General features: G+C 41.5%; 1 protein-coding gene across 1 annotated transcript in view; it reads right to left on the reverse strand.

Annotated features, from left to right (window-relative positions):
- Positions 1-24,487, reverse strand: part of NTRK2 (neurotrophic receptor tyrosine kinase 2) — a 189,340-nt gene that overhangs the window by 59,290 nt on the left and 105,563 nt on the right. The window lies entirely within an intron of this gene.

Genomic DNA, 24,487 nt, shown 5'->3' on the forward strand with positions numbered 1-24,487 from the left:
AAGTCACAAAGGGTTTGCAAGACTGAACGTGCTAAGGGTTTTTCAGGATCAGATCCTCAACAACTGTAAAGAAAAGATGCCTTTTCCTTTGTCTTGTTGCACATGCACTGGAAAAAATTCTTCCTCTGTTTCCATATGAACGTATCACATGCTTCATTTTTCAAGCTTAAAAAGATCTGCTTATCGTAGACCACACATCACCTCCTCTGCTGACCTGGTTCTTCCATCCTGCATCCTCCTAAGGACTAAGACCTTAAAGTGTATGTTTGTTGTATGATAACAACCCAAATTATTCCATGTGTAAAGGTCATGAGGTTTCTACAACCTGGGTGACTTCTCATCATTCTCCAGGGTCTGACAGCCTCCCCAAATCCTAGGGAAGGACGCGAATGAGACTGTGTCATGCTCCTTGCATTGAGCTTTGCTTAAGCAAACAGTGGTGCTCCTACTTGGAACTGCTCTCTAAATTACACTAAAGTATAGCCCAGCAGGATTTGCGGACACTTCAAAGCCTTTTTTAATAGCAGCAGGATAGATGCCTATTCTAATTGTCCTGGTAGAAAACCCAACCTGCCCCATGGATACAGTGAGAAAAGAAAAGCTGTGGCTTGACAATGGGAACAGCAGGACTTTCCCAGATCATTTCTCTTGCAAAAAATGTCATGTATTTTCTCTTCTCCCCTCTTAGATCTGCATGTTATTTTCATGTAACATAAAAACTAACATCTAGCTAACAGATCTAGCAGAGAATATGAGAAATCTCCTTCCACTCACTTGAGCTCTGGACTGTGTTATCTGTCAGTTGATATTATGTTTCTCTACATTTCAGACAAGTAAGGAGGAGTCCTCCTTTGTTAAAACAAGTTTGGTGAGGGAGCAAAAGTCCCAACTATGTACAGCCCTTTGCAACAGGTCTGCACAACATACAGCCCAGGGCCACTTGCCCTTTAGTGGATCAGAGGCAATGCCATGCTCTGTATGCCCCCATGGCTGCGGACAGCTAGGCACCAGTCTCTCAGTCAGCATGTAGCCCGTCTGTCCAGCCAGCAAGCCAAACGGAGGCAGGCTTAAAGTAGGAGCAGAGCGTGCCTCAGTTCCACTACAGGCAACAAACCAACAGGTCTGTTTCTCAGCAAAGTTCCCTTCAGACATCTGTTTAAATAAGAGCTTCGTAAATTTTCACTAACACGTATAAATCCCGTCCCACATATCAATAAAACTTTATTTTAGAGAAAGAGAATGAACACAGATACATTAATCAAAAGTTAACTATATGATATGTCAGCAGCTAATGAAAAACAAAGACCTGTACTCCTTTAGGGTAACAACAGCTTCCCACAGGGTCCACTGTGATAATGAACTGTCAGAGCCCCAGTACCAACAGCGACAACACAACCAACCAACCACTAAATGGGATCTTTTAAAGCTGTGGCCCATGACGAGGCTGAGGACAAGTTCAGTCTCTGCCAATATGCTTTCAGCACCTAAAAGCATCTTGGTTTTGAGTTGATAATTACAGTGTGCTGAGCCAAGCAGCTGTCACTAAGGAACAGGAGCTGCCCAAATGAAGCAAAATGCATGGAAGTTTACTGCTGATTTATCACAAAATAATGGACCCAGTTACAGCCTTTTGAGGCATGGAAGTGAAAGACAGAAAAAGGGAGAAAAAAAAAGAGGAAAGGGAGGAAGAAAGAGCTTTGAACATTTTGTTCCAGCCAGTTTCTAAGAAAGAGGAAAACACCAGGCATGATTCAATCGAAGGATGCCCTCCCACAGCCCCGCTGTTGCTGGAGAAGTGGCCACTGGGCAGGTACCCGAGACACGTATTTCCCAAAGCACACAGACTCAGTCTTTGCCGAGACGTGAACTCTCACTGATGGCAGCACACACACATAGCAGGGCAAACAAGAAGAAGAATGGCAGAAATGGCTGAATGAACTTTATTCAGGATCTGACATACGATGTCAGTATAATGAACATGACCTAAAGAAGAGTGTTACACTCATAAGCTGACTGAGTTGGCAGCTCTGACCAATTAGTACCAGTTAATTTTATGGTGATAGGTAGTACACACGTATGGTATTCTATAAAAGCTTAATAGATGTCACCATAAATCACAGTCACCTTTCTCCCCTGCACTCTATATTTGGAAAGTACTTACAGTTGAATCTTCTGTAATACTTGTTGTAGACTGAAATGAATGCAAAAGTAATTCTGGCAGTCTCTGCAAGAAACCAAAAATGCATGGACCAGAAAAGTTCTCTTCTCAGCTAGCGTCTATATGACTGATGCTTTTAAAAAACAAAACTGTATTGTTCCAACTACTGTACACCATGACATTTACAGCAACTGTAGTCTGCACAGAACAAAGATAGGCAAAATGTAGGTTTTTTCTCCCATTCCTTCTGAAGTTCAAGTTCTCTCCCAGAACAATAAATACCAGCTGCCTACATATTCACGTACTTGGAAAACATTTTGAGCAGCAGTAACCAACACAAATGACTGCTACATTTGTTGAACTGTAATAGCAGAATACCCCACGTGCTTATCAGTAAAGGAAATATTAAAAATTACCATCATTTTTATTGTTACTAGTGAAACAGCTGGATTTTTGCCTCAAGTTGCTCGGAACTGGCACTTGCAGCTAAGGAAACGGGTGTTGTCCATTGGTAATGCATGCTGTCTACACTTAAGTAAAACACTGAGGTACACAAACTGTTTTGTTAGCCCTACAGACAAGATGTCACCAAGGTACATTAACAGTCCACTTTACAAGCAGTGTTGATTAACTGCTGCCTCCTGCAAGACCACCCCCAGCAGGAGGGCAAGTACAGACCTGTTTTTAGGAGGGACTGGACTGAAGCCTGTTACAGAGCTGGAGGGATACTTTGCCTTTTGGTAGTCCAACATCCACAAAATGATCCTCAAGTGATTTCCAGGACTCTGTGTTTCTAGCCTGCCCTTCTTGTCAGAATTTTAAGGAGAAGAGGAAGGGTCAGAAGCTAACATCATTATTTATAAACCAATTTCAAGATTTATTGGGTAGTTTTTCCAGTGTTTTCCCATGTACAACTCTCAACTAACTTACAGGCTAGTGTGTTGCTTTCACCATTGCTTCTGTCACATTTATTCTTCCCTTGTTGTAACATTTTCTTCAATAGGAGAATGGTAATTCAGCCACATGTTCCAAGAATATAACAGGCTCTAACTGCAAAAATAACCATTACTGATTTGCATTTTTCCTTACAGAGAAACTACAGAGAGGCAACATTGTTTGCTTCTGAAACCTAGACACACACACACACAGAGATGAAAAGGTATTTGTCATCAGCACTTTGGCAAACAACTCTTACGAGGCTTCTGCTGAGTGAATCGCTTTATCATTGTTTCCCCCACCTAGAAAATAAGGCCAGAATTGCTTACCTAGGTGTTTCAAAAAAACCCTAGTGGGTTTTTTTAAGATATTAATTACTTTCTATTTGGACAGTGTCACAAAGCTATAAAGTGTAAGTTTTGTATTCATCGAAGTTCTTATCTGGTATATTTTGAAAACAATGGCCCAAACTCCTCACTGCCACCACTTTCTTAATTTCAAAATCTTAAGTGGAAACTCTTCAGATATGGATTTGGCTGCAATGAATACTTTCTTTTATTTTTACAGATTCTGGCCTCCTTAAAGTTTAAGTGCATTATAACACAGTAAAAAATAAAAGCAACTGGAAAGAAAAAAATACATTCAGAAAAAACATTTTACAACACTTTCTTTTCCATTGCCTTCAGTGTTATCTTGTATGCCATGAAACTAATCCTGCTCTCACTCACAAAATGTAAACTGGGAAACTCAGTGGAGTCCTTCTAGTTTAACAGTCACAAAGAGAAGCTGCTGAAGAAAGCAATTAAGAAAGCTACAGCATCCCCCAATTTAAGACAAAAAAAACCCCAACTTGCCCTGAACAAAAGAAAATGTGAGGTCTGCTGCTTAGTTAAGTGCCCTAATTCTTTGCTTATTCCAGTCTGTATGTTGTTAGTTTACAGTCTTTTATGTACCATCCTGCATAAAAATAAACAGGCCCTCAGGGATTAACATACCACAACCAGCACTTCAGAACTACTTGCTGTGGCTCCCTTTCCACACCTTCATAAATGTAAACAAATAAAGATTTCTGAATGGGAGCTACTGGAATCATTTTCCTTCGTATTGTGCCAAGCAGGCATCAGAAATGCCAGTTGTTGTGAAAATTGGGGAAAATGGTAAATTGCATCCTAATGAGGGCTATTCTAGCTAAGCGTCCGAACATCATTGGGAAAAATCTCTTCTCAAGCCTATTTCAAAAGGTATTTTTTCCCGTAATTAACCAAGCTGAAAGGTAGCTACAGTAGCTAGGAGCAAGTGGTTTGAGAACCTGCATTATCCCTGCTACTGAACAAAAAGTACTGTGCTTTCACATATGGACCTTGCTGAAAGCCGTAGTTAAGGACAGCTGTGACTACTCCTGCTCCAGTACAGCGTTTTTAGTTCAAGCCCAGCTCTGCAGGAGCCTGATACAACTTTCCCAAATCAGTTACAGGCTTGTCACTGACATCGAGGGGAACCTGAAATAAGCAGTCTCACAGAAAAGAGGTACATCTTGCCTCAGAAATGCCTCAGAAATACCTCAGAAATTGGACAGGTTGTGAGTTTGAATGAAAAGACAGTACATACATAGCAAATGTGCATATGCGGCAGCTTTCCACCCAGTAATTAGTATCTGCAGATATACAGGAGAGAAGGATTATCCACACCATGGAGTTTACTATCTCCAGTGAGAAGTGCAAGACTGAACTGCTGATGGGCTTGAGAAGGGACACGAGGGAGAGATTAAATATGGGCAGGGTGCAGTATGAACTCTGAAAAAAGGAAAAGGAAGATGACTAAACTGCTCCAGTTCAAAAGAAAGGGAATCTCCAGACCTCAGTTGATTAGTAGTGCTAATCAGATTTTCTCCTGTTTTCTCACTTAAGCATTTTAGGTCCTGTTAATTTAGATTTCTTCATCCTGAACAGCCTGTTACAGCTAAAGGAACAAGCTAAACATCTGCCCTACAAAGACTTCCCTTAAAGATTTTTACACAACATTTCAATTAAATGCTGTCCCTAGTACAGCAACAATTTGTCCATGTCCAAACCGTCACAGCCACTTGTTTCTGCGCAGTGATGTTTTTTTCTGTTACACTAGCCAATTATATTTGGGGTATGCTTAGAAAAAAAGACAGAAACTTTTGCTAGCTTATTTATCACTACTTCTTAGTGACTCAACTTTATTCGATGCCACATATTGCACAGCTGCCAGCCTGTTGGAAATATTTCTGCATCCCATTTGGTTAGTTATCCTACAATTTCAAAAGCTTGTGATATCTTATGGAAGTCTGCAGATGTAGTTCCCTCACCCTCCCCAGCTATAGCATGACAATGCATGCCAGAACACAGGCTCTGGCACAGACTTTGGAGACGGATGTGGAAAGGTTACACAATTTTGCAATAAATTCATTATGATGAAGCAGCACCAGTTAAGCAATCACTCTCCTGGCCAAAGAAATAAGCGAGGAAAAGAAAAACAAAAAAAACAAGTCTTCGCTTTTCTGATGTCCTGTTGCATCAAAGCACAGGTTGCAATAAGCTGAGAAAGTGTAATGTGCTTCAACGTCTTTTTCAGTTGCTATGGTACAGTTTCTTATGGAAAATTCCTTGTTCTGCGTGATGTTTTTCCTGCCTCATTTGGGATGGCAGAACCGTTCCTTGTGTCACCTGAGAAACCGGGCTGTCAGTTTCCACCTATTGGTGAGAAAGAAACTCATCAGCAGCAGAACTCAATGGAAAATTCCTCAGGTAGAAGTTTCTGCGCTGGAGGCCAACATGACACCAGGGAGGAAGGACGGATGGGTCAGGGGCTGAGGGGGCCACGCAGGAGATCTGGCTTCCACCCTCAGGGTCAGCCACAGATTTCCTGCGTGAGCTGGGGCACGGGATTTAATCCCTGGGACTCCCTGCTCGTGCAGGCAGGACACCAAAGCATCCTTCCTCCATTCTTCACCCTGTGCGTGAAGCCCCAGGTCTGTAACCTGCCCGCAGGCCAACCAACTAGCTCCAAGTTACAGGAGCGGGGCCATAGCCCAAAAGCTCTTCAAGCAGGGGTTATTTGCAGCTGCAGAGTCCCACAATGCTTCACACAGTGAGGTCTTGTTTGGACCTTGGGGCTCTAAAGTAACACATGCAAATAATAATCAATAATTGCATTGTTCTCCGCTCTTAGGAAAAATATCAACACAGACAAGAAGGGAAAACTCCAGCTTTTCTGTACAGCCAAGCAGGAGAAAACATTTGGCTTTTAGAGGAGACCTGCAATCTATTTTCTGCATAGGTAATACCAAAAATTGCCAGAAACATGGTATAAAAATGGTATTATGGCACCACACTAGTGATACAAAGCAATCAGGGATAGGGCCTTTTCACTAGGGGAATTTCTTTTATGGATTAGTTGGAAGTAATCCGATTTTAATGTGACATTTTTCCTGCTGGAATGTTTTTCCTTCCAATCAAAAAATAATTAGATTCCACCACTTTTGATTCATGACAAAACCAAAGCATGGTTAAAAAAAAAAAACAGAAAGGCGTTAACATTTTAATGCAGTTGGATACCTGCCGTACTTCAGAATGCCGAAATTCCCATGGGCTCCCTATGGTGATGAGAAGAGCTTTTGACCTCTTTGAGGAAATGGGTTTTGAAAATAATAAATGCATAAGTGCTTGAAAAGGGACTCCTTTAGTAATGTCTATCATGAGAATGAAGAGCATTCAAGATGTGACAATGCAACTGCACTCTATGGGACAAATTTTCTGTTGGTGCCAATATTTAAAGCTCCATTGACTTCAGTGGAGTTTCACCCTTTAATCCAAGAAGGTTTGGAGTTGTTGGATATCACTTGCAGTTACATACAACCACTTATGTCTTTTAGAGTCCCTCCCCTTCCCAGATAAGTTCAGCAAGAAAATTAATGGAAACAGGTGTAGGAATGAAAGAAAATGTGCCAAATATTAATTGAACACAAGTCAGGACATTCAAAATTTTGATTTCCACAGCACTGACTTCAGCATAAAGCCAGTCAAAAATTTGACTGAAAAATGTTAATGGTGTAAAATAAAGTTTCAAGGGTTCGGCAGCAGGAAAATGTTGATTTTCAGTTACCTTTTTGGCTTTCTGAAACAAAGAATCAAATTCAACGTTCCAAAGTGGAAAAAAGCTTTTCCCCCCCTCCAAAACACACACACACAAAAAATCTTACCCATAATTTTGCAGTATTTGCCAAAATACACTTTTCATTTTAAAATACCAAATTATTTAAATTTTATTGAAGATGCACATTTTTCCATTTCAACATTTCAATTCAAAACTTGAGACAAAATTTAATCCAAGTGCCCTCTGCTTTAACTTACATTCTGATTTTAAAGCAGAAAGTAATTTTGAAATGCTGAAATCTCCCATGGGAGGAAAATTCTATTTTTGAACAGCTTTACTTCTGTGCATTTAAAATCTCAGCTATTACCCTGGAACTTTGGAGGGGGAGGAGTTGTACTGAAGATGGAATAATTCAGTAAAGGCTGCATTATTCTGGTTGTACAAAGTGGTAAAGGCACTAGGACGTTCCTCTCTCACTTTGCATTACGGTGGAGGAACCACTCTTTCAAGGCTATCATCAGGTGAAGAACTGGATGCCAATCTCATACAGAAGCCTATGCAGGATGCCTGCACATCAGCGCATTGCTCCACTGATCATTAGCCTCATTCTTATCCAGAGGCTACCAAATTTGACTCTCTTAAGTATCCAGTCCCTTTGATAACCACAAGCACTGCTGTTACATTTCCCTTATCCCAGCACCCTAATAATCTTTCTCCTCGTATCTCCAGCAGCACAAGGAGCAGCTGGGGTCTGGAGGTGGGGGGCACAGACGGATACAGAAATAAACGGTGACCCAGAAGACCTTTTTGTTCTTCAGCTGTCTTGTACTCTTATTGATCCTTTCACACTCCCCAAAGATACGAGACATTTTATAATTATGACCATAATGAAATGCCACCAGGGATTTAAGAGGACTTCCCTCCTGAACATCTAGAGAAGCAATAAACATCAGTTCAAAAGCTATAAAACCAAATCAACAAATGGTTAAAGCTGCAGATACAAGGCCCTGCCATGCTGACCTCCAGTTCTCTTCACTGAGGCTCCAGAGGCGTGTGGATAAAAGTCCCTTCCCAACCCGACCCGGATATTCAATTAGTTGGCTGTCAGGATGAAATGCAGAAAAGAGGGAAAACTCAATGAACACATCGGCCTAGTGAAAGGCAATTAAAAAGATCCTTAATCAAACACTGCTGCTTTGGACAAGTCAGGTAATGTATCAAAAGCAAAGCCTACTTGCCCAAATCCTTTTGCTCCCTGAATCCAAATCCTGAAGCCACGCTGTCAGGGAGGGCAAAACCTAGGTAGTGACTTTAATTGCTTGCATTTTGGAGCAGTACAGCTGCAAAATATTGGCTTAATTGCAGTAAATGACCAACAGGCCTACCCTTTTGTCTTTCTTGTCTTTTATTTCCTTTTTCCTCCCCCACCCTCTCCTTCCTTCTCTTTGTCTGGGAGCAGGAGATTTGTACACATCACTGTCTCACAGGGTGCCACTTCCTACCGGAGCCCTCTCTGGTTATTGCTTGGATACATGCAATTCACGGGCTTTTGTATTTTCCCTGCAGTTTCCCTATTGTCTGAGCATGATTTATCTGCTTCATCTTTGTGATGTTGGTTTGGTTTTGTCCCATCTAGTGAGTTTTATTAGTAATTGTGTCTCAGAGTTTATATTTATGATGCTATGTGCAGAACAGTGTCACCCTTAACAACATGCTTGCTGGCTTAAACAACAGCTAGAGATAAGAATATTTTCTCCATGTTTGTAGCATGGGAGGTGTTCCCTGTAGCAAAGCCTAAGGACATACAGTGAATTCTGTCCATACAGAGCAGCTGCCTGTTAAAAGTAACAAGCAAAACGTTAAGAGTCTGCATTGCCTTTCCTTTGTTCCATAAGCATAGAATCATAGAATCATTTAGGTTCGAAAAGACCTTTAAGATCACCAAGTCCGACCGTTAACCTAGCACTGCCAAGTCCACCACTAAACTCCCTAAGCACCACATCTACACATCTTTTAAATACTTCCAGGGATGGTGACTCAACCTGGGCAGCCTGTTCCAATGCTTGACAACCCTTCCGGTGATGAAATTTTTCCTAATATCCAATCTAAACCTCCCCTGGCACAACTTGAGGCCGTTTCCTCTTGTCCTATTGCTTGTTTCTTGGGAGAAGAGACTGACACCCACCTCGCTACAACCTCCTGTCAGGTAGTTGTGGAGAGCGATGAGGTCTCCCCTCAGCCTCCTTTTCTCCAGGCTAAACAACCCCAGTTCCCTCAGCCGCTCCTCATAAGACTTGTTCTCCAGACCCTTCACCAGCCTCGTTGCCCTTCTCTGGACACGCTCCAGCACCTCGACGTCCTTCTTGTAGTGAGGGGCCCAAAACTGAACACAGTATTCGAGGTGCGGCCTCACCAGTGCACCCCAGTTCCCTCAGCCGCTCCTCATAAGACTTGTTCTCCAGACCCTTCACCAGCCTCGTTGCCCTTCTCTGGACACGCTCCAGCACCTCGACGTCCTTCTTGTAGTGAGGGGCCCAAAACTGAACACCGTATTCTCGAGGTGTGCTCACCTCTCTTGCTAAAAGAGAGCACCACATTAAGAGACTGAATATATTTATACGCTTCGTATTTTTTGCATTCATGGGTACAGTGTGCATTTCGTAAATCTTTACACTATTTTCCCCTGATGCTTTGCTCCACCACCTTTCATTGGGTTGAAGAGAAGGGGAGAAGAAGCTTTTGTCTCCTATGAATCAAACCATCATCTTCTGTGGATTGGACTGAGTACTAGTTGCCCAAAAGCACGATTTTACTTACAGTCATCCTACAGCTTGCACAACTTAAACAACACACACCAAGAACCTCAATAATTCAAGTGTATCAGGATGCAGAAATGCTTAGCTTGCACAGTATTAAATGGCTTGTTAGTTTACTTAAAAGCAACAACCCAAAAGTTAATTCCAAATACACTCTTGTCAGAGACAATGAGGTTTGTCACAGATGGGATCAGATAAAGCTTGTTCCATCATAGAATCTGAGATACAAAGAAAACAGTGCTCGATGGTTTTGGTCAAATATGTTCAAATAGGCTTTGATCTATGGCATTCGTAGCCTGATTACCCAGAGTTAACATGCTGTGCAAAACTCCAAGTTCAGCTCAGCACTGACATGGCTTCTAAGGATCTGCCAGCAGAAAGCAGTGAAGGGAATGATGGGCAGCTTGTGACCACAGAGGGTTTATACCTGAGCTTTTAAACTAGTATTTCCTTTTCTTATTATAAGAGCATGGAGATCTAGGAAAGATTTAAACCCAGGATTGCTCTCTTTCCTTAGACTGCATTTACATTTAAATAATTGCCCTTCTTTCTTAAAAATGAAAACTCCCGGCATCAGGATATGTTTCTGCAGCAGCTTTGTTCTTAGAACTTCTCTGAATTCGTCTTGTCTTTCTGAGGGGGATACCTAAAAAAGCCCTCTGTAAGAAGAGAGAAATTCAGGGGACTATTCTGACACAACTTTTCTGCAGTCTGCTGCCATATTTCTTTATTATAGGGCAGACACTAGTCTCAGCCATTCAAATGTCTCCCAGCACAGCCTTTGGCTGCAGTTGTGGAAGAATCAAAGTTTCAGGAAGACAGCTCTTGAGATGGGTTAGCTAATGAATAACTCTGGGTTTTAACATGTATGCTTGTATACAGTATACCCATAGAGAAAGGTCAGAGAAAGCGTAACAAAATGTTTCTTAAAAGCTTTTATGGACATTTGGATGGGACGACTGGTCTAATGAGGCCAAGAACTCACCATGGGTGGGCACAGCCTTTTATATATGATGAAAAATAAATACCGCATGCTCAGGCAGAGTCTATCCCAAGACTAGACCAAAACAAATAAAATTCCAAGATTTCTCTGTACACTGTCCCTCCATTATTAAGAAACACACACGATGCTTTTCTGTGCTTTTCCCGTAGAGAGTGCTCTACATATTTCTATGTACATATTTGTCAATAAACACAAGCTGCAAAGTTGAGATGGCAAAGCTGTCTTCTGCAGGAGCAATGAACACCTGTGTGCTTTGTTCTATCCTGAAACCATCCTATGTTGTAGTCAAGAAAATTTACCAGTCCAAGATAAGTCTCTCATCAGTTTGTTTAATGTTGCCATGTACCACAGTCCTGTTTCAGATGTTGAGGCCAAACTCTAAACACATAGAGATCAACAGGTTGGAAAGACTCACGTTGATTAAAATGGGAAATAAATTCTGGATTGGGCCTCTAGAAGAAAGCTATCACTGCAAAGAAAAGCTGAAACTTCTCTCTTCTTCCTCATTTCTGAAAGACATACTTCATTTTGCACTGTGTTTATTCCTCAGTGTGGTACAATTTCCAGGTTCTCTAAAATGTTGCCATTAAAAGTGGCAAAAAATTGTAACCTTAAAGTGCAACAGAACATTGTGATAAATAGGTGAAACCAATTCCAGCGAGGAAATGTGCTGTATCAGAGTGCGTAATGCAAAAGACTTCAATGAGCTGGGAAATAGTCACCTTCTAGTAAAATAAGGATTGTTGCAAACAGCTGAATTCAGATTAACTTTCAGAAGGATTCACTGCATCTGCAAGGAAAGCAAAAGGCTTGTGTCTTCCCCTCCAGAAGCAAAAGCTAAGACAAAAAGGAAATACGTTCTCCAAGAAGGGCCGTGTGAATTTGAGGCTTAAGTCTATGCTTCTATACCACACCTTCAGGATGAGAACTGTGATTTACTGTGTCTGAAACCACACCTCACTGAAAACATGCACCTGATATCTCCTCTCAGGGTTAGGCACAAGACTGAAGGGACCCTTCCCGCAAAGTTGAGTTGAGCGCAGAGCTTTTGGGCTTCATGTCTGATGCCTGCTGGGGCTGGCTGTGGCAGCTGAAGGGGTTCAGCCTGCGAATCCAGCCTCCCCAGTGGTGGCCAGAGAATTGATGCGACTTGAAGTCAAAGGCAGTTTACACCTGCAGTCAGCCATGGGCTGCAGGAGCTGAAGGACAGTGAACTTGCCTCTGCCCTTCCCCTGCTGCAGAGAGGTGGGTAGCAGTCCCTTCTCCAGGCACACTGTGAATGCAGTAGGGGTTCAGAGCCCTCAGGGCAGTACCAAAGGCTTATCCCGGTCATTACATTGGGTGCAGGACACTAATGCACCACTGACTGTTTCACATCATTGTCTGCCAGGACAGATGAGTGTCAGCTCTCTGCTGCAATGGCTGGGTGTGCCGGCAAGCTGTGAGCCTCTGGCCTTTTGGCTGCTTCTGATCCCTCTTCTCCTCTGCTTTCCTGGTCTGGAGGGTTTCAGCCACAGCAGGATGTAAATATGTTGCTGTTAATGTCAGGGAAGCTGCTACATACCATACAGGGAATATCTGCTGGTTTATTAGACATGGTTAGTACTTAAAAAAGGACATTAATCTTTATTTCACAGAGCATAAGCCAATCTCTATGTGTTGGAAGACCTGGAAGAAATATACTCCTTAAGGTTTATTAGATATTTATTTGGTGAAGCGTTTCTAATAGGTATAGTACCAGCCATTTTTAGGTACCAGAAAGTTACTACTGAGATCCACTGTAGCAATTTGTCCATTCCCAAACTGAGCAGATACAGTATGCAAAATTAGGTGAGAATTTATCATCAACATAGACAGGAATGGCATTGCTGGACAATGATAACACAAACCATTTTACTCTCACCTGATGATACACCACCTTTGTGCACTCCCCGTTGCACAAGTGAACTTCATGGACCGAAGCATCACAAGCACATGACAATACGGACAGTCCTGGAAAGAGCAACCCTGTGTAACAGGGTACTTCCACTTCTAAATCAAGAGGATGAAGAATGAGCCCATAATCTTTTGCCTTGTGCTTTACAACCCAAGAAGGAGCTTTTCAAGCCTTCCCACACAGTGCTGGTCAATGCATTTCTGTCTGGAGACAATCCCATTGCTATTCCAGTCTCAACAGCCTCTTGAGTGGAGACTGCAAATACTGCAAAACAGTTGCTTTTCTTCTGATGACAATAAAACACGGACAAGACAAATCATGTCCTCCTGCACAAGCGGTCAGAGCAAATCAGTCATGTATTTTCTTTCTTTGCCAAAGGCTGAGACTGAGGTTCTTTTGTTTCTTTTCCATTTGTTTCTCCCTTTTTCTGTTCCTCCCTACTTTGTGTAGGACATGTTCCCCTTGATGGGTATTGTTTTCAGCTATTTCTTTTTTTTTTTGTAAAGGCAGCCACAGGGCTTCCAAGCTGTGGGCACCAAAAAAATGAGAGCACATCCTTGAAAGACAGCCTAAGAAACAAAATCTAAACGAATCCTAAGCAACACTCAGAAATGAGAGGAGCTGTGTGCGAAAGGCTTCAGTTCAGGAAGTTTCTAACTGAAACTGTGAGTCAAAGAAGTATTCATAACGGCAGTTGAAAATTCTGTCAAACCTGTATTTCCCTCAAAATGATATAAACTGGAGGTTGTTTGAAGTTAGATTTGGCTTCTCGCTACCCAATCTTGGGAACAAATAGCCACGTGATAGAGACAACCACCTTGTTTTCCATTCTTTCTTTCCAGTGCTGTGGGAAATAAACCAAGGTGGGAGGAGGGAAGAGGGGAAGGAAGTGCCGCTGTGAAGACAGCTTTGCTTCCCATCTTCTTAACTCTGGCTCCAACCCTCCAGTACAACTCAGTGCTGCTCAAGAGATCCTCTTGGAGACTGAAAGCCTTTTCCTGCACCCTGTGACTTGTACAACTACTGACTTTCAACAGAATTTCCACAACCAGTTTTCAAAGGCATTTAGATAGCTAAAGGCGAAGCAATCATTTACTGGAATTGTCCAAAGTACTAAGCTGATTAACACTCTGTTTTCTATTGACCAGACTTTACACTTCCAAGCTGTTCAGGGGCTTTTTAGAAAACCAGTCAGTCATTGATTTAGCACCTGAATGCCTTTGAGATGCTCCTTTCATGTGCCTAGCTGACATCTGAGAATAGAATTTAGATTCCCCAAATGCAGAAATTAAAAAAAAAATCCCTAGAGAGATTATTAGTTATACAGAGATAGGCTGCAATTTGGAGAAACAGGAGATAATTGGTATGCATACACCACATTTTTTTCTAAATGCAAACAATACCCCCATGCAATATGTTTTCCATTTAAATGCTTAATTGCCCCCAAAAGCTAATGAGCAAGTCGCAGCGGTACTGCACAACTTTTCATCAACAGAACTTTAACAATTTCAGACCTCGTTGCAGGGTCTTGACTTAGGTTATTTGACACTTTTTTCCCCTGCAGGGGTTTTATACTTCAATCACAGTGATTCCCCTGCAATCTGCAAATAATAGTCTTCAATTATTATGGGCATTGATGGGCTAGAGATAAGACCAAGCGAGTGTTCACCTCATACCAGATCTGTATGCCTCATGACTTAATCCTCATACTGGCCTTTGAAGAGCGATAACCCGTTACTCCGCGGCATGTCCTGCTCAACCACAGGCTGAGAAATTCATACCAACCCTCATAACCCCAGGAACTACTGAGTTCAAGGGCTGCCTGTCTCTCCTTGTGCCCCTCAGGCATAGTCCCACTAAGCAGAGGTCCCTTCGGCATCCTTGCTAGACAGAGCAGCTGGTACTGAAAGGTGCTCTCACTTCTGTCCAAAAAAACAAAAGAAAACGAGCTTAAGGGAAAGTGAGAAAGGGAGGGCTTTAAAAGATGATCATAAAGATACATTTCAGCAGTTGGGTTTTTATTTGTGTTATTTAATGACAGAAACGTGTTCCTGGAATTGTCTGCCTGTGTAATCATATTTTTTAAATGAGTAAAAAAATGCTGAGCTCAGGTATTTTATTGGACAGAATATATGTATAAACTGAAACACATATATTAACTAAACACCTTCCAGTGAGAAAAAAACAGCCTAATCATTTTTCCCCAAGTGCTGTTGTGGAAAATGAGAAGCCTGTTGAGAGGTTTAATTAACAAGTTAATGCTGAAAAAAATTATTTGAAGAATATTTCAGAATATTACCAACTGTGTTACTTTTATCTCTGACAACATTTTAAATGGCTGGTAGGTTCCACTTGCTGCTGGCCTACCCTGTGCCCATAGCACACATGCAGCTAAGCCTGAGACAATGAGGAGCTCCCCAGCAAAACCCTGTCAAATCAAAACAAACATACTTGGACGTTATGAACCTCGGTGGCATTTTTGCTGGGAAAGGTTTCTCAAGACAGAATGACAACCAAGCTGCACAGACCACAGAATAAAAAAGGTTTGGGAGATTAGCCCCCCCCAGAGCAGCTGATAAGCACTCCTGCTTGCAGGGGGAGACAGGGCAGGGGCGGGAGCATGAGGTTTCAGCAAGCTTTCCGTGTCCCAGCCATGAGGATCCACCGCCAGGATGCAGTGGGGAAAGCACCTCTCTCACAGAATCTGATAGCCAGAGTACAAATGACATAAGAAAGGGAGGGGCAGAGCAGGTGAACTCCTGCTGGGCGCATGGGCTGCCATGCAAGCCAACACACCCTAATTCATACACAGAAACACATAAACAGGAGGGGCATGCATATATTCAGAGTGGGCCGTGGACCCTTCTGCAGTTCTGATGGCTCCAGGCGTAACATAACCCATTGCTATCCGGAGCCTCCCCGCAATGGGCAGATCTGCAAACTTGCAAAGCCAACCACACGGTCTCCTCCAGGACACAGACTGCTAAACTGCTCTCAAAAGTCAGTCTCAAAGCACTGAGAGCCTTAATTCCTCAGAGACAGCTGCCAGAGAGAGGTGTGAAGATGTTATACACAGCTGAAAAACAACATGGCTCACACTGCAACTGCGATAAATACTACGCTGTCTTAACTGATGCTTATTGTGGACAACCGTACTCCTGATCATTTTCTCCCAAAATTCATCTTTGGGTGAGCTTGTGCTCAGGACTAACTGCATTTTACACACTCATGTTTCTTAATAACGATGCACTTGCTTGGTGATGAACTCAAGAAAGTTAGAAGTAGGCTTATGAAATAATTTTGGCTACAAAGTTATTTGATTTGCTTCTGATTTTCTCATACTTTAGTATTTATTAGACTTAAAATGTCTCATTTTATTCTTATTTATACTACCTTGCTTCCCTGGGATCTGTGCTTCTTATTTAGCCAAAACTCTCACTGACACAAAGGAATAAATCCAAGGCCCAATCCTGCTCCCATGCTTAGGCTCATGATAAGGAGGTTTTCACAATAGATTATTTTTTTTCCCATCCAGCTTAAATATAAGTACTACCCATTTAACCTCCGTCATGTTATTTTCCCATTACGCTTTTACATACACATGCAGGTTTCTGTATATAAAATCAACATCCATAGAACTTAGTATGCAGCAGTGAGTCTGAAAGGCATAATTTAATCATTACAATATAAACGGTGCTATTTGTCATTTATGTACTACTGATTTAGCTACATATTTTGGTGCCAAAATAGTGTATGTATTTCTGATACAGATGTATTGTCAAATGACAAACTTATTGTAGCAATGTCACTGAGATTACACGTACAAAAGCACCATGTTGGTTTTTTTGATCTTGACTAATACCCTAATTGCAGAGAATGCTTGCACATGTGTTTAATTTCACTTCATCTTTCATAAAGTCCTTAAATGTGCTCTTCACATGAAGCCTGTGGTTGGGCTTGATGTTGACTGCATTTCAGTGCTCTGCTGAAGAAGAACAGTGTGTTTATCTGAAGTTTACCTACCAAATTTACACAAGAAGGTGCATGTTCTACCTAAATTTTGACACTGGACACTTTCCTGAGAGTGCATGTTTCATGCCGTCTTGCCTTGTACTCTGACTCTGTAGTTGAAATGCATACTTTGGATCTTCATTGCTTCGATCTCCTTATAACAACCACTATTTAGCCAGAAGTATGTTTAATGTGCTGTATTTCCAGGTGATAAAACACTCATGCTATTCATAAATTAAAGATCAGAGTCCAAGCTGTTCTTTCTTGCAGTTGCATTTCCAGCATTTGGACTCTCAGAGCAAGCAGTTCACCGAATAATTCAGGTCACAGAACAACATTCTGTGTGATGAAATGCAAATATTTTGCTGAAAGCATGATTTCTTGCCCTTTTTATTAGATGTAAACGGACTTCATGGACAGATCAAGACTGCAACACAAGTAACTTCTGGGGGCAAAAGTGATTCTATAGATTCACCTCTACACTAAATGTGGAAATATTCCTTTCTTTCCAATTCTGAATTTTTAAGGAGGTAGAAACCCACGCTTTTCAAGTTGAAGACTTCTGCCTTTGGGAGAATTCTTCCATCTGGCTGGAAAACAAAAAAACCTGCAGGTCTGCTGAGTCTCAGAATGAGCAGCAGGAGTTAAAAAATCTAATTTCTCATGAATTTATTTATGCCCTGTTACATTTTATTTGTTGTGCAAAGGAAATATGTGACCACATTATTGGGAAAAATATCTGAGACTCAATATGCTATGGTCTGGGAGACAAATCTCTCACCAGTTAAAAGAAGTCAAATGCAACTAATGAAATACATCACCGATGTGTACGGCTGACATTTCTGACATATGTATGACTTGATGAACAATTGCAAATACACACATTTTAAATGGTGACTGCAATCAGGGATTAAAACATGCAATCAAACTACAAATGTTTAGTCAAGATGATAAAATATACCTTCATATATCTTTCTATCTTTATTCAGCCAATATCTCTCTTATACATTTACCTAGCCAATAAAATACCTCCAGAGTAAAGCAAACAATGGGATCAGGACAAGCAGTAAATATAATACATATACCTCTCCTTGTAATCTCAACCTCATTCATGTTTGGCTTTCAGCATCTAAAGCTTTTTGGTTTTCAGCATCTGAAGATCCTGAAGTGAGTGCCCTGTTAAGTCTCCCAACCACTGAATCCCGACTACCAATGAATGTCAAGACTGGCAAGTTCAGCTTGGACAGTGAGGTTTTTCCTCCCAGTCTGGATTTCACTAAGATTGATCAGTTTTGCTCCTCTATGTTCTGGTTGTTGAGGTCATGGTGTCTTTTATAGGAAAATGAGCTGCTTATAAATTTTCAGCTCTGCGAACTTTGGGCGTTGATGGAAAATCCCCAGGCTTAGGGCTTAGCTGGCTAAGAAACCACTACAGCAGCCTCTCTTTTGTGGTCACTCAGATATAAAAGCCTTTCAAAAGGGGATGGAAATGCTGACAGAGTGTTTCTCTTGGGCTACCCTCCTTCTGTTCACAGGGACCAACTCAGTCTATTTTTCACCCTGTAATGTGTATCAAAAATTACCCCTATTCCTCAAAACTGCAGGAAAGTGTAGGGTGACAGATACAACCTGGAACATGCCATAATTTGTGATGTGGGAAATAAAGTCAAATGGAGATTGTCCGCTGCAGGCAGTCTGCTCATTGCACCTTGCTATTTTCTACAGGACGCTGCGTGTGCAGGATGAGCAGCACACAGAAATGGAACAAGCCTGCTGCTCTGTGTCAGAGGCCTGGCAGATCCCTGCAGTGCAGAGGCTCTCTTGGTGAATTTTGCTTTTTGCCTGCAGCTTTTGTATCACCAAACTCTCACGTCCCCGCTCTGCAATGAGAGCCCATGCACCCAGCAAGAAAACACATAAGCTGGGGCTGGGCTCTGCTGTGGGACTCCTGGGGTGAGGATGCCAGAGAAATACAAGCTGGGTGACCACATCCCCTCCTTCTGTTGAACCTACCCTAGAAAGACAGACAACCACTTCTTTTTTCATATCAAATGGCCCGTTGCTAGTGATGCAAGGGTTGGGCAGAAGGTTGTCAGCCTACTCCAAAACGAAGAGAAACCAGTCCACCTTGCGGAGTGTGAGTGGTCAGAGCCACGGAAACAACTGGGTGTTGAACTACAAGTAGCTGTACCCTTCCACAAATGGCCTAGGAGAGGAAGTGTAACTCAGTGGGTCCCAGTATCTGGCTGCTCTCCTCTGCTCTCTGTGGCGGCCGTGCCAGGGCTGTCTCCCCAGGCTGGCAGAGCAGGGCCAGCTCTGCACCCTCATACGCTGCTGCCATGCTCAAATGCTCCCAAATCATGAAACTGAGTTTAAAAAGAATCACAATGTAATAAACAGAAGAAAAACAAATCCAGATCTTTTTTTTCTGTTTCCTCAGCCTTCTGGGGTCTGGCTCACATTCTCAAGCTTTTCTTCACATTTTTTTCATTCTAAAATGAAATCTGACATCATCACCAGACTCCAAGACCTCTGGCTTTAAAGAGAAAAGCCCAGTACCGTGGGAGTCATGATAAAATGGTAAGAATAACACTCCTATTTCTTTTCTCCCTTAAAAGTCATTCAAGAAGGTGGTGGACTGAAGCAGAGCATTTCTGCAACTTTCCTGCCTAATAGGGACAACCAAAGACTGACTGTGTATATGTTAAAAAGAAATTTACAGTTAAAGAACAAGGAAAGTAAGAAAAAGACTGAGATCACCTTTAACTAAATGGTATAACAATCCCTAAAATGTAAATGAAAATCTCGAAGCATAAATTGAAAAGTTCAATGTTCAAAATGGTATAGAAGAGGGATGCTTTTAAAACTTCTGCCTTTAAAATTATCATCGCACATGCAATTGTGGATGGAGCTATGGACTGTAAATTCATTTTTTCAGATCAGCAAAATAAAACAAAATTAATTTACAAAAAATTAATTTACAAAACAAAATTAAATTACAAAAATTATTTCTACCAACTTGTAATCAGCTGCAGACTTTCCCTAACAAAGGCCAACTGGAAGTACAATAATTATTATCTAAACTGCACATTCATACTCCTGTACTTGAAAGAACACAATCGCAAACTGCAGAAATATAGACGAAATATTAAGACTATCATCTCATGGATATACCCAAATTTCCCATATGAAAGCCACAATCCACACCACATCATCTGAAATGCAATGGCTACATGTATGGCCAACCACTGAAAACATCTTGCCACTAAACTACCCACTCACTAATCAACAAGCCTGCCCAGTACGCTATTTTCCATCATTGATAATATCTTTAGGGATGAAATCGAGTGAGTTGCAAGTACAGATTAGCTGGAAAGTGCAAACTGATGTCAGTGCAGCTGCTGTTTATCCACCCTAGGGGGCCTGAAACCTGGAGCTTGCAAACCTCTCCATGAAAGAGCAAAGCTTCAGCCTTCCTTTCAGCTGCACTCAAACAACCACTGTGACTTCATGGGGTGGGCGTTACTGGGGTGAGATTCAGAGAACAAATTGATTCCCAAAATCGCCAAAGCACCTGCAAGCAGTTTCTTACCCAAGTTCTGCCCTGAGAGTCTCAACCTGGGCGCTGCCACTGACATTTTATGTGTGCCCTCTCCTCAGGTTTTGCTTTTCACACTACTACCAACACAGCAATGTTATTTACTGACTGCATTTCCACCATTAATCACAGAAATGCAATAGTAATGGGCTGATATATTCCAAGCGTTGGGCTGCAAGCTAAGTGATGAATGAAGAAAGTCCATAGCCGTTCATGGGGAAAATGGCTTTGTTTCTTCTGTCCTGTTTCAACAGGTCTGGCAGGCTTGGTTGGCAACTTTAGCAACTACAATTCCTCCACAGAGATGTAGAAGTCTAATTCTTGAAATATCATGGAATTAATGAAAATAACAAATAGCTTAGGGGCTGTGACAGCTCACAGGGTTAGTGACACTAACCATCTAGCAATAGTTAGCATCTATGCACACAAGATATTACATCATCCAGTTAATTTCAGGGGATAAAAATCTTTGCAAGGTTTGCAATCCATGCAAGGTTTCTGCACCTGGCGATGTTAGTTCACTACAAAGCTATGGCTCAATTTTCAACAGCAACAACTGAACACTGTTGGTAATTGCCAGGCAAGAGGTTTGCAGGCTGACGCTAATACAGCACAACCTGGTTTATCATGACTTAAGTGCAAAGAGCATTTCACCATGTTCAGGCTGTGGACTCTCTCACGCATCTGAAACCAGAGTTGTCACTGTTAGCCAAGTACTGCCAAAGAGGAAATACCTTTTGATTTCACACAAAAAGGAACCAAGAAGTCTGGTACGTGTCTGAAACGTGTCTGTGCACCACAGACTGTAAACTTTCAAGGCAGAAATATTCAAGACATTGGAGTCGCAGATGAGCCCACCAGCCAGCAGCAACCAAGCGTACATGGCAGGGAAAGAAAAAGCCAGGAGTGCTGGGATAGGGTATCAGACAGACAAGTGCTGAAGAAGCATCAGTGGGTTTGCTGGTGAGGAAAATGGGTAGTTAAGATGATGAGCAGCTGGAGTGGGAAGTATCAGCCAATCCCAGTTGGAAGATGAAGAGTAATTTTCTACCGTTATGTCAATTAAAGTACAGATGAGCATTTGTGCTGAAACCTGGGACAGAAATTCAGTCCTTCTGAGTGATGACTGGAACACAACCCCTCAAGTCGATGGGTCTTTGGTCTTCATCAGTTTGCTTTTCCCACCTTGAAAGCTGTCTCTCAAGAGGAGGAAAGTGCTCTAACTTTTAGCCTGAGACTGACTCTTTAGAAGACATCACTCTTTGGGATTTTGTTACTCAGTAGCGAAAGTACCAATTTACTGATACAGTGATGGAATTTCATGCTAAATTGATCACAATCAACTTTTTAATTTTCTTTTAAACACATACACTTCTAATACTTTGCAATGGAGCTTGATACACTGTATTCAGAAATGGTTATCTGTAGACAAGTCAAAATATGGCTTAAGTAGATAACAAAAAAGAAACTCCATTTGCTACTCACAGCAGACGTACTCCTTCAACTTCTGTGAAAACTGCAGTACAATCTGCGTACAGTTTCACCTAGCTCGAAGTCTCACCTCCTTCCACAGACCAACATAGGCTAAATACACAAGAATCTTTTCCAGCATGACTGTCAGTGATTGCGGTGTTTAATGGTAGCGGACAATGGAACTTAGACCAGATAGGAAGTAAACATAAATGTTAATTATCTTGCTGGAGATGAGAAACCAGATGACATCTGGAGCTGGCACTATTGTAAACAGGAAAAAGGTATGAGAGCTACTTAGCTTAGAGGTTTATAAATACCAGATATACACATCAGGAGGAGGTTGGCAGGTTAAGAAAGGACAAGTGCAGCTGTGTAATAATAAGCGAGTGAGAGGGACGGAAAGAGAGCATATGTGAATTTATTTCTGGGAAAACCATTTTTGTCTGAGACAATTTTAATTACGATCTTTATTGGTCAGATGCTCAGTGTGGTAGGAGAAATCTGCCTTGGTTTATACACTGCCACAGTTTACCTGATTCTCTTTGCTAAAGCAATAAAAACACAAAGACTGTGACCGCTGTGGCAATGTGGCAGAATGCAGAGCATCAGCCCCACAGACTTCCCCAGAGCACCATAGCAAAGTCTTGAGCTGCATCCTGCAAGCATTTATGCACAAACTGAACTTCATGTACTGTGATTAATTTCCCTGACACCACGTGGGTTTCATTGCAGCACAAAAAACCAAAAACAGACTTACGTATTTTTAGGATCAGGACCTACTTAGCACTAGTCAGCCGTGATTTAATGCGTCTGTACTTAATGTGCAGTGTACTAAATGTGAGAGAATTCTGTGTTTTGGTACAGTTTGGGTTTTTCGTCAGAACAGCATGTATGTTGTTTCAACATTAATGCTGAAAGTTAAATACTCTGCAGTCACTGATGTTTATTTAAACAATTATAATGTTGTCTAATGCAGCTGGGAACAGATGTACAGTAGCCTAATATTTAAAAGCATGGCCTTTTATGTAACATTAGAGAGCTCTAGTGGGCATGTTGCCCATTTCTGATTCCCTAGCGGCTTCTATTCTTCACAGGAATTAATGTTCTAATCAGAATGCATCTGTATAACATTTTATTTGTGCTGATCAAGTATCAGCAATTCAGTGATTACCTTATGCATCCCACTTCATATGCTAGGCCAGATTATTCAAATATGCTCTGGTAGAAGAGATAATGGGGCATTTCTAATCACAAAATAGTGCCACACAAAAAAGCTATGGTAAGAGCGAACATCAGGGATGTACAATAAAAAGGCAGAAAAAGACCTTCTGTTGCGTTGCAGGAACATCCTTCTGTGGATTGTGCTTAGTGCAACAATCTAGATGTAGATGAGCATTAATATTCACAAGATACGTAGGTAGTCCAGCATCAGTATTTGCAACCTTAGAAGTCATGTATACACGTTTGCATGCATGACCTCGTGCACAGGTCAAGAAAGATTCCTATTATGGCATTTAAGCTTTGCAAAGTTGGAGGCAAAGGTTTCTGACCTTGGCAGTAAGCCCCTAGACTACAGTTTGTGCTGTGAAGTGATATCATTCAAGGTAGGATACAGACAGGATGTAGCATCCCTTAGTTGCAAGCCCAATGCTCACCAGCTATGCTGCAAATCTCTAGAGTGACTTCCCAGAGAAACAGTTCAGACTTCCAGTAACACTTCAGAAAGGTATGTACATTCACACAAAAACAAAAAAAGAGGAAAAAAGAGGCAGGAACAACCTTCTCTGAAACTTAAAGACCTTAATGTACTGATGAAAAATAGTAAGCAGTGAAGTTGCTATTAATCACAATATCCTTTAGGTATTTTTTCAGTTATCTGATGCAATGCCAATCAGTGCTTCAAGAATCAGCATTTCACGTGTCGAATTCTAAAACTGTTACTAGGATTGAAGAGTAGCATCTGAAGTTAGGGATACTCTTTTTTAACTATTCATAGTTAATTATGTTTAACTCTTCATATTCTTTCACATTTCACCTGCTTCTAACTGAACATGAAAGGATTGGTATGTGACATTTATTGTCCATCATGCAACCTTCTGCTCTACTTTTAAATATTTAACATCTTTTCCAGCTGTAGAGGTTGAATTATACAATAAAATTAAAAGAACTAAAGTTGTAACCCTTATCATTCTTATAACTTTACAAATACTCAGATTTCAAAGTTAGGTTATGTTCATTGCCAATATGATCAATTTAAAAGCAGCGCGTATGTAACAATACTGACTTCTGCTTCTGACCCGGGATTTGTTTTCTCCCAAGAACACATTCAGTGCACAGGACTGGCCAAAGACCACTGAAATCAATGGAAAGGCTACTAGTGACTTTGATGGAATATGGATCGGATTTGAGTGTAACTGCTGACTTCATTGATTCATCA

Source organism: Aptenodytes forsteri, unplaced genomic scaffold (assembly GCF_000699145.1).
Source record: "Aptenodytes forsteri isolate BGI_AS27 unplaced genomic scaffold, ASM69914v1 Scaffold154, whole genome shotgun sequence".
Lineage (NCBI taxonomy): Eukaryota > Metazoa > Chordata > Aves > Sphenisciformes > Spheniscidae > Aptenodytes > Aptenodytes forsteri.